This window comes from Triticum urartu, chromosome 7A (assembly GCF_056163025.1).
Source record: "Triticum urartu cultivar PI428250 chromosome 7A, HENAU_Tu73, whole genome shotgun sequence".
NCBI lineage: Eukaryota > Viridiplantae > Streptophyta > Magnoliopsida > Poales > Poaceae > Triticum > Triticum urartu.
The window spans coordinates 595,167,920-595,178,094 of record NC_141879.1 but is presented as its reverse complement, the minus strand read 5'-3'; positions in this window follow the sequence as shown (position 1 = coordinate 595,178,094).

Sequence of the window (10,175 nt, the reverse complement as noted above, 5' to 3'; positions counted from 1 at the left end):
GCGTGAAGCTCTTGAAGAGGTAGAATAGCAGGTAGTGGGTTGTAGGTGGTATAGTCTATCCGGAGTAGAGAGTTAGTGCTTCTGAAAAACTGTGTCTCGGTCATCCGTTTCTCAAACATCATGTAGTGCGAGAAATCCAACGGAGGAGATCGAGTCTTGTGGGGAAAAGTGCGCAAACCTCTGCAGAGTGTACAAACTAATCATGGTTAGGCGTGTCCCCGGTTATGGACATCTTGAGTATCTAGTCCTTGGATTATCATATGTATCTCATAAATCTAAATTAATATTGTTGGGTTGATAATTACTTTTAATTGGGATTGAGTTGGAGGAACCTTTCTGAATGATGTTTCAACTACCATGATAGTTAAATAAAATCTATTCCTTTGTTGTAGGGAAAAATTGGCTTTTCACAAAACTTTAACCATAGAGCTTTCCCCCAGCCAAATATGCATATAGAGATAGCATTATTCTGTTCTTGCTCTACTGTTACATTGCCAGCATATTCCATGTGCTGACCCATTTTCGGGCTGCAACGTATTATGTTGCAAAAAATTTATACGAGGAGTAAGGTTCGTTAGGTCGTTGCCGTACACCTCAGCTATGTCGTTGGAGTTGATGGACTCACTTTATCTTCCAAGCCTTCCGCTGTTATCGTATTAGATGGCCTTAAGCCATATTTACTGTAATAAGTTCTCTTTTGAGGCATTGGATGTAATAAGTGTGTGATTGCTACTCTGTTATAAATCCTTCAAGTACTGTGTGTGTCAGCATTACCGATCCAGGGATGACACTGAAGCACAGAGACTTGACCGTTTGAGGTCGGGTCGCTACACGTGTTTTCATTCCTTTGAAGATATCTTGACATTGTTATCTCATTGAAGCCATTTAATTCAACAGGTGCAATCTCTCTTCAAATCATTTTAATGGTGTTTCTCTTGAGTGGGCCCTAACCCACAGGTCTTTTCCTAGGATCTTACCTGACTCTTCTATTTTTTCCGGAGTTATTCTCAAATTCATTTCAAAGTTTGACGTAAGAATGGATTGTCATCAATCATATGTCTTTCTTCCAAATCTTTCAAATTCTTTTCATCATTGGCTCAACCTTTCCATTCTTCATTCTGGAGTGCCTAAAAATTCATGGTGGTGTTTCTCGTTGTGATTTCTCGAATCTTCAAGACCGAAGAAGAGTTTCTCTTCAATCTTGGTCCGTTCTCTCGAAGATTCATGGTTCTGGCATTATGCCATCCTCTCATAATTGTTTTTTCGATTGTGAGAATTATTTTCAGCCATTCGGATCAATTCAGGAGTCTTATCAGTTTGATTCTCTGGAGCCCATCATCTCAGAATTATGCATTCTCAGCTTTCAGATCTCATTCTCTAAATCTTATCGGTGCTTCATTCAAATATCCTCTAATCAGTTCATGATCTCTTCATTCTCATGTATCCAAATCCCCGCATGTATCTTCTTTCGTTTTCCAATTCTTCCTGGTGAATTGTGCCTTTGCTACTTTCATTTTCAATCCTAATGGTGGTTCATTGAAGACTTCTCTCAAGTTTTTGATATATCTATCTTAATCCTTTTCACAGGAATAAGTAGTATGCCAAATCCATTGCTTGTCATCAATTTAAAGTGGTGAAGGATACGCATAACATAATTCTTATTCTTGCTTCATCCAAATGATGGATTCATTCTTCCAGAGTTTGTTCATGATGAATAAATTCTTGGTTTCAATTGTTTCATCTTTTCTTTTCCCGGAGTTCCATGCTCTGTCCATTATATCGTCGCGAAGCTCCATCTAAATCATCGCAAGGTTTTCACCTTGTGTTTTCAACTTCTCTTTCTTTTTATCATCCTTTTATTACCAGAGTTCTTCATGGAGGCTCTACATGATGGTTCATCAAGGATTTAATTCCTTCTTGATGTATTCATCGAGATTCTTTTCAGAGGAGGTCAAGTTTTCCTCATCTTGCATTCCGAAGTGCAATTCTTTCTACCTTATCTTTTGACATGGTGTTATGTCATTTTTGACAATTTTTGTGTGCTTCATGATTCACAAGTTCAGGAATGAGATATTTAAACCCATCACTTTCTTCCTTGGAGTTATCTTGGTATAGATTTCACCTAAAGCCTTCTATTGGGAATGTTTCTCTTTGTGATGATTAACTATGATCCAAGTTCTCTGATCACCTCGGTGGGATAAGCTTTCTATCTTTTCTAGCTCTCAATCAGATCTTTTTCCCATGGGTGGCAGGTTGTTACCTCATAATTTTGAGATGTATTCCATTATCCCATATCAAGCTTATGCTTTCGTTGTTGTTAATCCAATAACCCCGTTCAACCTTTTCTTCGTAAGCATGCTCTTTCAATTTTATTTGCGAGAGTTGTCATTCTTCTTCTCCGTTCTTTTTCTTTCCAACCATCTAGTTTTCCATTCATTTGTTCCGGAGGCATGGTGATGTTGCTTTCTTCGTCCCACCATCCCATTTTTGCCAAAGATCAGGTTCTTTCCTTTTGCTTATCCATTCAATCAGAGTGTCGTGTTCTTCATTCAAGTTCTCTCATCTTATCAAGTTTTGCCTCCCTTCTCAACCGGAGTGCTGTCTGAGATCTTTCTTACCCCTTGTGCCATTCTTTCAATTGTTCCGGACGTAGTGTGTTGATCATTTCGTCAAGTATCCTCTCATCTTGTCAAATTCGTGTTCAATTCCTTCCATTTACAGTCTGAGTGCTGCCCAAATTATATCATTTGTTTTCCTCCTCTATCTTGTTTTAACCGGAGTGTTCTGGCTATCATTCCTCTTTTAACCGGAGTCTCATCCAAGTGCTTTCATTTTGCCAAGATCATATTCTTTACCTTCCATTTCCAACCGGAGTGTTGTCATAATTGATCCTTATCGTTCCTTGTACATCTCGTTTCAACCGGAGTGTCTTGTCCATTGCAACCGGAGTGCCTTGTCCATTGCAACCATTTTCTTATGTCTTTCAACCTACAAGATTCTCGTAATGTTCCTTGTTCTTTTTTTTATAACGGTGTGTTTTCAAATTTGTTCATCTTCGTTGTATTCTTTCATTCAATTTGTTGAACCTCTCAAGGTTTGTGGTTTCACTCATTTCTCAAAGAAGCAACTTAGTTTTACCTCTTCTCTTCCTCTTCCGCTTCTCTCCGGTGCCATTCTAGATCTTGGGACGAGATCCCCTTGTAGTGGTGGAGTGTTGTAACGCCTCGAGACCGTTGCGCCAGGTGCCTTCCAGTTATTCACTATTGTTGCCTTGTCATTCGCTTGCGTGTTGCATATTGCCATGTCATCATCCGCATTGCATCTGCATGTTTTCAAAACTTGCATCCGTCCGGTTCTTCCGGTTCTCTCTGTTGTCCGTTCTGAGCCCAGACACACTTGCACGCACCCGCGACACCTTCGAATTAGTATTTTATAAGTGGGCAGAAAATGTTCTCGGAATGGGTTGAATGTTGGCATCTGGTCTTATTATAGTATAGATAAACCGCCTGTCAATTTTCGTCGCATTCGGAGCTCGTTTGATAGCCCAACCATTAAACATATAGCGGCATTATAGCCGGTCATACGTCGGACGTTTTTAGTCTCCGAAAACCGTGCCGGGCTGCATCTCTCCCCTCAGCCTAACCCTCCTACACAGCCCACCTAGTCCATCTACATATCCCTCTTCACTACAGGACCGTCCGATGGCGATCGAACGGTCTGGAAACGGCCTCAAACCCCTCTAAACACCTAACCCTAGCCCCCTTTCTGTTTATAGACGTCTTCCCTGCCATTTTGGCCTCCTACCTACCCCCTCCTCAAATTCCGCAACCAGCCGCAACCTCCCTCCTCGGATCAACCGCCGGCCACCTCTCCCCGCCACTTGGCAAGCCACGAGTAGCCGCGCCGCCGCCAGCCACCCCCTCTGGTCTCTCCCGCACAGCCATCTCCCCAGGCCAGACCAGCGCCTCTCCCCTTCTTTCTCCTGTTTCTTACCCTCTTTCTCTCAACTGATCCCTCTCTCACCAGGGAATGCCGCCGCCCGGAGCATCCCGACCCACCGACCTCGCCGTCGCCGGGAATGAGGTCCCCGGGGCCAGATCCGCCCGGATCTGCCCAGGCCCTTCCTGTCTCGCCTTGATTCCTCTACGCCCCGGAGCGTCACTGTTCCGCCGCCGCCGCTGATACGTCTCCAACGTATTTATAATTTTTGATTGTTAGATGCTATTATATTATCTGTTTTGGATGTTTATGGGCTTTATTATGCACTTTCATATTATTTTTGGGACTAACCTATTAACCCAGAGCCCAGTGCTAGTTTCTGTTTTTTCCTTGTTTTCGAGTATCGCAGAAAAGGAAAATCAAACAGAGTGCAATTGACCTGAAACTTCACGGAACTTATTTTTGGACCAGAAGAAGCCCACGGAGTATCGGGGATGGACCATAAGAGTCCTGGGCTGCCCACGAGTGTGGGGGGCGCACCCCCTGCCTAGTGGATAGCCCGGAGATCCACCGACGTACTTCTTCCTCATATATATATATATATATATATATATCCATATACCCTAAAAACTTCGGGGAGCACAATAGATCGAGAGTTCCGCTGCCAGAAGCCTCCGTAGCCACCAAAAACCAATCTAGACCCGTTCTGGCACCCTGCTGGAGGGGGCAATCCCTCTCCGGTGGCCATCTTCATCATCCCGGCGCTCTCCGTGACGAGGAGGGAGTAGTTCTCCCTCGGGGCTGAGGATATGTACCAGTAGCTATGTGTTTGATCTCTCTCTCTCTCTCGTGTTCTTCAGGTGGTACGATCTTGATGTATCGCGAGCTTTGCTATTATAGTTGGATCTTATGATGTTTCTCCCCCTCTACTCTCTTGTAATGGATTGAGTTTTCCCTTTGAAGTTATCTTATGGGATTGAGTCTTTAAGGATTGAGTCTTTAAGGATTTGAGAACACTTGATGTATGTCTTGCGTGGGATACCCGTGGTGACAATGGGGTATTCTATTGATCGACTTGATGTATGTTTTGGTGATCAACTAGTGGGTTCCGCCCATGAACCTATGCATAGGGGTTGGCACACGTTTTCATCCTGACTTTCTGGTAGAAACTTTGGGGCACTCTTTGAAGTACTTTGTGTTGATTTGAATAGATGAATCTGAGATTGTGTGATGCATATGTATAATCATACCCATGGATACTTGAGGTGACATTGGAGTATCTGGGTGACATTAGGGTTTTGGTTGATTTGTGTCTTAAGGTGTTATTCTAGTACGAACACTATGATAGATCGAACGGAAAGAATAGCTTCATGTTATTTTACTACGGGCTCTTGAATAGTTCGATCAGAAAGGATAACTTTGAGGTGGTTTCGTACCCTTCCATAATCTCTTCGTTTGTTCTCCGCTATTAGTGACTTTGGAGTGACTCTTTGTTGCAATGTTGAGGGATAGTTATATGATCCAATTATGTTATTATTCTTGAGAGAACTTGAACTAGTGAAAGTATGAACCCTAGGCCTTGTTTCAACACATTGCAATACCGTTTACGCTCACTTTTACCACTTGCTACCTTGATGTTTTTATATTTTCAGATTACAAAAACCTATATCTACCATCCATATTGCACTTGTATCACCATCTCTTCGTCAAACTAGTGCACCTATACAATTTACCATTGTATTAGGTGTGTTGGGGACACAAGAGACTCTTTGTTATTTGGTTGTAGGGTTTCTTGAGAGAGACCATCTTCATCCTACATCTCCCACGGATTGATTAACCTTAGGTCATCCACTTGAGGGAAATTTGCTACTGTCCTACAAACCTTTGCACTTGGAGGCCCAACAACGTGTGCAAGAAGAAGGTTGTGTAGTAGACATCAAGCTCTTTTCTCGCGCCATTGCCGAGGAGGTTAGCGCTTGAAGGTATATCTTTAGATCTTGTAATTGAATCTTTTTGTTTCTTGTTTTAGCACTAGTTTAGTTTATAAAAGAATACTACAAAAAAATGTGGAATTGAGTTTGCCTCATACGCTTCGTATTTTTAATACCTTTTGTGAGTATGATGGAAAGGCAAATTGTGTCAAAGTGTTAGAAGAAGAATGCATTAAAATGTTTGGCACTAAATCTTTGAATGATGAGCATGATTGCAATGTTATTAGTATGAACTCTTTGAATATCCATAGTACTAATGATGATTGCAGTAGTCATGATGAGAATGTCTCTTATAAGCATGTCGATTTTTGTGAAGTGCATAGAATTTGAAAGTACACACCAATTAGGGAAGATAGATTTTGCAAGAGGCATAAGTACTTAGAAACTAAATGGTTGAAGAAAGGCTAGATGTTTGTGCTGAAAATTTATATTTTCTTAGCCGCACTTGTGAACTTTGCAATGAACGTGGTCATTTAACCATCCGATGCAAATTCTTTCATGATCTAATCGTTTCCAAAAATTGTGATGACTTGATTTCCCTTGCACATCATAATGAACATAGTTTGCTTATGGGTTATGAAGAAATGAAACATATAACTAACTATCTTCTAGTATTTTCCCGTGATAAACTTCTTGATTTTGATCTAGAGGAAATTTATATGCATTGTGCGGTGAATTGTATTGAAAATCCTTATATTGCCAATTACATAAAGAAAAGAAAACAGATAGAAGATGAAGAGAATACTAATGAAAGGGAAGATACCTTCCAATATCCTCCTATTATTTCATCAATAAGATGCCAATTACATAGATGATGAATCAGGTAACGAGGAGGAGCCTTCTATTCAACCAATCTCATCAATAAGGAGCTCCAAACAGAGGGTTGAACCCACACATGATGTCAATAAGAAAAAGAAAAGACGAAGAAGCAAAGGTGAAAAGGCATCCCTCCCAAATGATGTTGCTCCTATTACTCATTGTGATGATGATAATTGTTATACTATCAGTGCTATCCATACTATTAATGATGAGAGTGACTATGCTTATGATATGAAAAGGCCCAAGCTTGGGGATGCTATGTTTGATGAGAATGACATTTTTGAGAATATATTTGCTGCAATTAATGTTTGTCCCAAGCTTGGGGATGCTATGTTTAATGAAGATGATATTTCTAGCCTCCCAAGTTTTGATATGCAAATTTGTTATGATGATAGCATGCCTCCTACTTATGATGATTATATTGATGAAAGTGGGTTTGGAAGAGTGTAAACTTTAGGAAGTAATGATCCCACTATTTTGGAGGATGCTGAATCTTATTATGATAGTTATGAAAGTGTATTTGGAGAGGTCATGACTTTATTTAGTGATGATTCCACTATCTTGGAAGAGGTTTCAATCGATTATGATGAGAAAAAAGTTGCTACTTATGATGATTATTGTGATGATACTTATGCTATAAAAAGTAGTGATGATTATATTTATAAAACTTTTCATGATTATGATTACCCCTTTTCTGAACAGTACTATTTTAATATGGAAACAATTTATGGTATTCGAGTTTCTTATGATACTCCCACTATTCCGAATGAGAAGAATTTTGCTTATGTGGAGAGTAATAAAATTTCTATGCTTCTAGATCATGAAAAGAATGCTTTATGTGATTGTTATATTGTTGAATTCATTCATGATGCTACTTAAAATTATTATGAGGGAGGAACATATGCTTGTAGGAATTGCAATAATATCAAGTTTCCTCTCTATGTCCTTAAAAGTTTTGAAGTTATGCTTGTTTTGCCCTCCTATGCTAGTTGATTATTGTTCCCACAAGTTGTTTTCTCACAAAATCCCTATGCATAGGAAGTTTGTTAGGTTTAAATGTGCTAGTCATATTCTTCATGATGATCTCTTTATGTTTCAATTCTTATCCTTTATGTGAGCATCATTCAAATCATCATGCCTAGCTAGGGGCGTTAAACGTTAGCGCTTGTCGGGAGGCAACCCAAATTTATTTTTTCCTTGATTTTTGCTCCTGTTTAGAAATAAATAATTTATCTAGCATCTGTTATTATTGAGTTTTTACGTTTTAATTAGTGTTTTTGCCAAGTAGAACTGTTCGGAAGACTTGGGGAAAGTCTTGTTGATCATGCTCTAAAAAACACTAACTTTAGCACTCACAAGATTTGATGCCATTTTTTATTGGAGAGCGATATTTAGTTAATTCTTTTTGAATATGATTAATAGATAAATTCCTCACGTCCAGAAATTTATTTCAGAATTTTTGGGATTCCAGAAGTATACGTTTGATCCAGATTACTACAGACTGTTCTATTTTTGATAGATTCTGTTTTTCATGTGTTGTTTACTTATTTTCATGAATCTATGGCTAGTAAAAGAGTTTACAAACCATAGTGAATATGTAATACAGTAGTTTAACACCAATATAAATCAACAATTAGTTCATTACAGTACCCTGAAGTGGTGTTTTGTTTTCTATTTTGAGTTTTGTGTTGTGAAGTTTTCATGTTTTGGGTTACGTTTTGATGGATTATGGAACAAGGAGTGGCAAGAGCCAAAGATTGGGGATGCCCAAGGCACCCCAAGGTAATATTCAAGGACAACCAAAAGCCTAAGCTTGGGGATGCCCCGGAAGGCATCCCCTCTTTCGTCTTCGTTCATCGGTAACTTTACTTGGAGCTATATTTTTATTTAGCACATGATATGTGTTTTGCTTGGAGCGTCATTTTATTTTATTTAGTTTTGCTTGCTGTTTGAATAAAATACCAAGATCTGAAATTCTTAAATGTTAGAGAGTCTTCACATAGTTTCATAATTATTCGACTACTCATTGATCTTCACTTATATCTTTCGGAGTAGTTTGTCGTTTGCTCTAGTGCTTCACTTATATCTTTTAGAGCACGACGGTGGTTTCATTTTATAGAAATAATTGATCTCTCATGCTTCACTTATATTATTTTTGAGAGTCCTTTAGAACAGCATGGTAATTTGCTTTTCATATAATAAAAACTTTCATATAAAGTACATTGAATACTAAGAGAAGTTTGATGCTTGATAATTGTTTGGAGATATGAAGATAGTGATATTAGAGTTGTTCTAGTTGAGTAATTGTGAATTTGAGAAATACTTGTGTTGAAGTTTTCAAGTCCCATAGCATGCACTTATGGTGACTGTTGTGTAACAAATTTGAAACATGAGGTGTTATTTGATTGTCTTCCTTATGAGTGGCGGTCGGGGACGAGCGATGGTCTTTTCCTACCAATCTATCCCCCTAGGAGCATGCGCGTAGTGCATGGTTTTTAATGGCTTGTAGATTTTTTCAATAAGTATGTGAGTTCTTTATGACTAATGTTGAGTCCATGGATTATACGCACTCTCACCCTTCCATCATTGCTAGCATCTTCTGTACCATGCATTGCCCTTTCTCAACTTGAGAGTTGGTGCAAACTTCGCCGGTGCATCCAAACCCCGTGATATTATACGCTCTATCACACATAAACCTCCTTATATCTTCCTCAAAATAGCCACCATACCTACCTATTATAGCATTTCCATAGCCATTCCGAGATATATTGCCATGCAACTTTCCACCGTTCCGTTTATTATGACACACTTCATCATTGTCATATTGCCTTGCATGATCATGTAGTTGACATCGTATTTGTGGCAAAGCCACCATGCATAATTTATCATACATGTCACTCTTGATTCATTCCCCATCCCGTTACACCACCAGAGGCATTCATATAGAGTCATACTTTGTTCTAGTATTGAGTTGTAATCTTTGAGTTGTAAATAAATAGAAGTGTGATGATCATCATTAATAGAGCATTGTCCCAAAAAAGGGAAAAAAAAGAAAGGCCAAATAAAAAAAGGGACAATGCTACTATCCTTTTTTCCACACTTGTGCTTCAAAGTAGCACCATGATCTTCATGATAGTCTCTTGTTTTGTCACTTTCATATACTAGTGGGAAATTTTCATTATAGAACTTGGCTTGTATATTCCAACAATGGGCCTCCTCAAGTGCCCTTGGTCTCCATGAGCAAGCAAGTTGGATGCACACCCACTTAGTTTCTTTTGTTGAGCTTTCATACATTTATAGCTCTAGTGCATCCGTTGCATGGCAATCCCTACTCCTTGCATTGACATCAATTGATGGGCATCTCCCTAACCCATTGATTAGTCGCGTCGATGTGAGACTTTCTCCTTTTTTGTCTTCTCCACATAA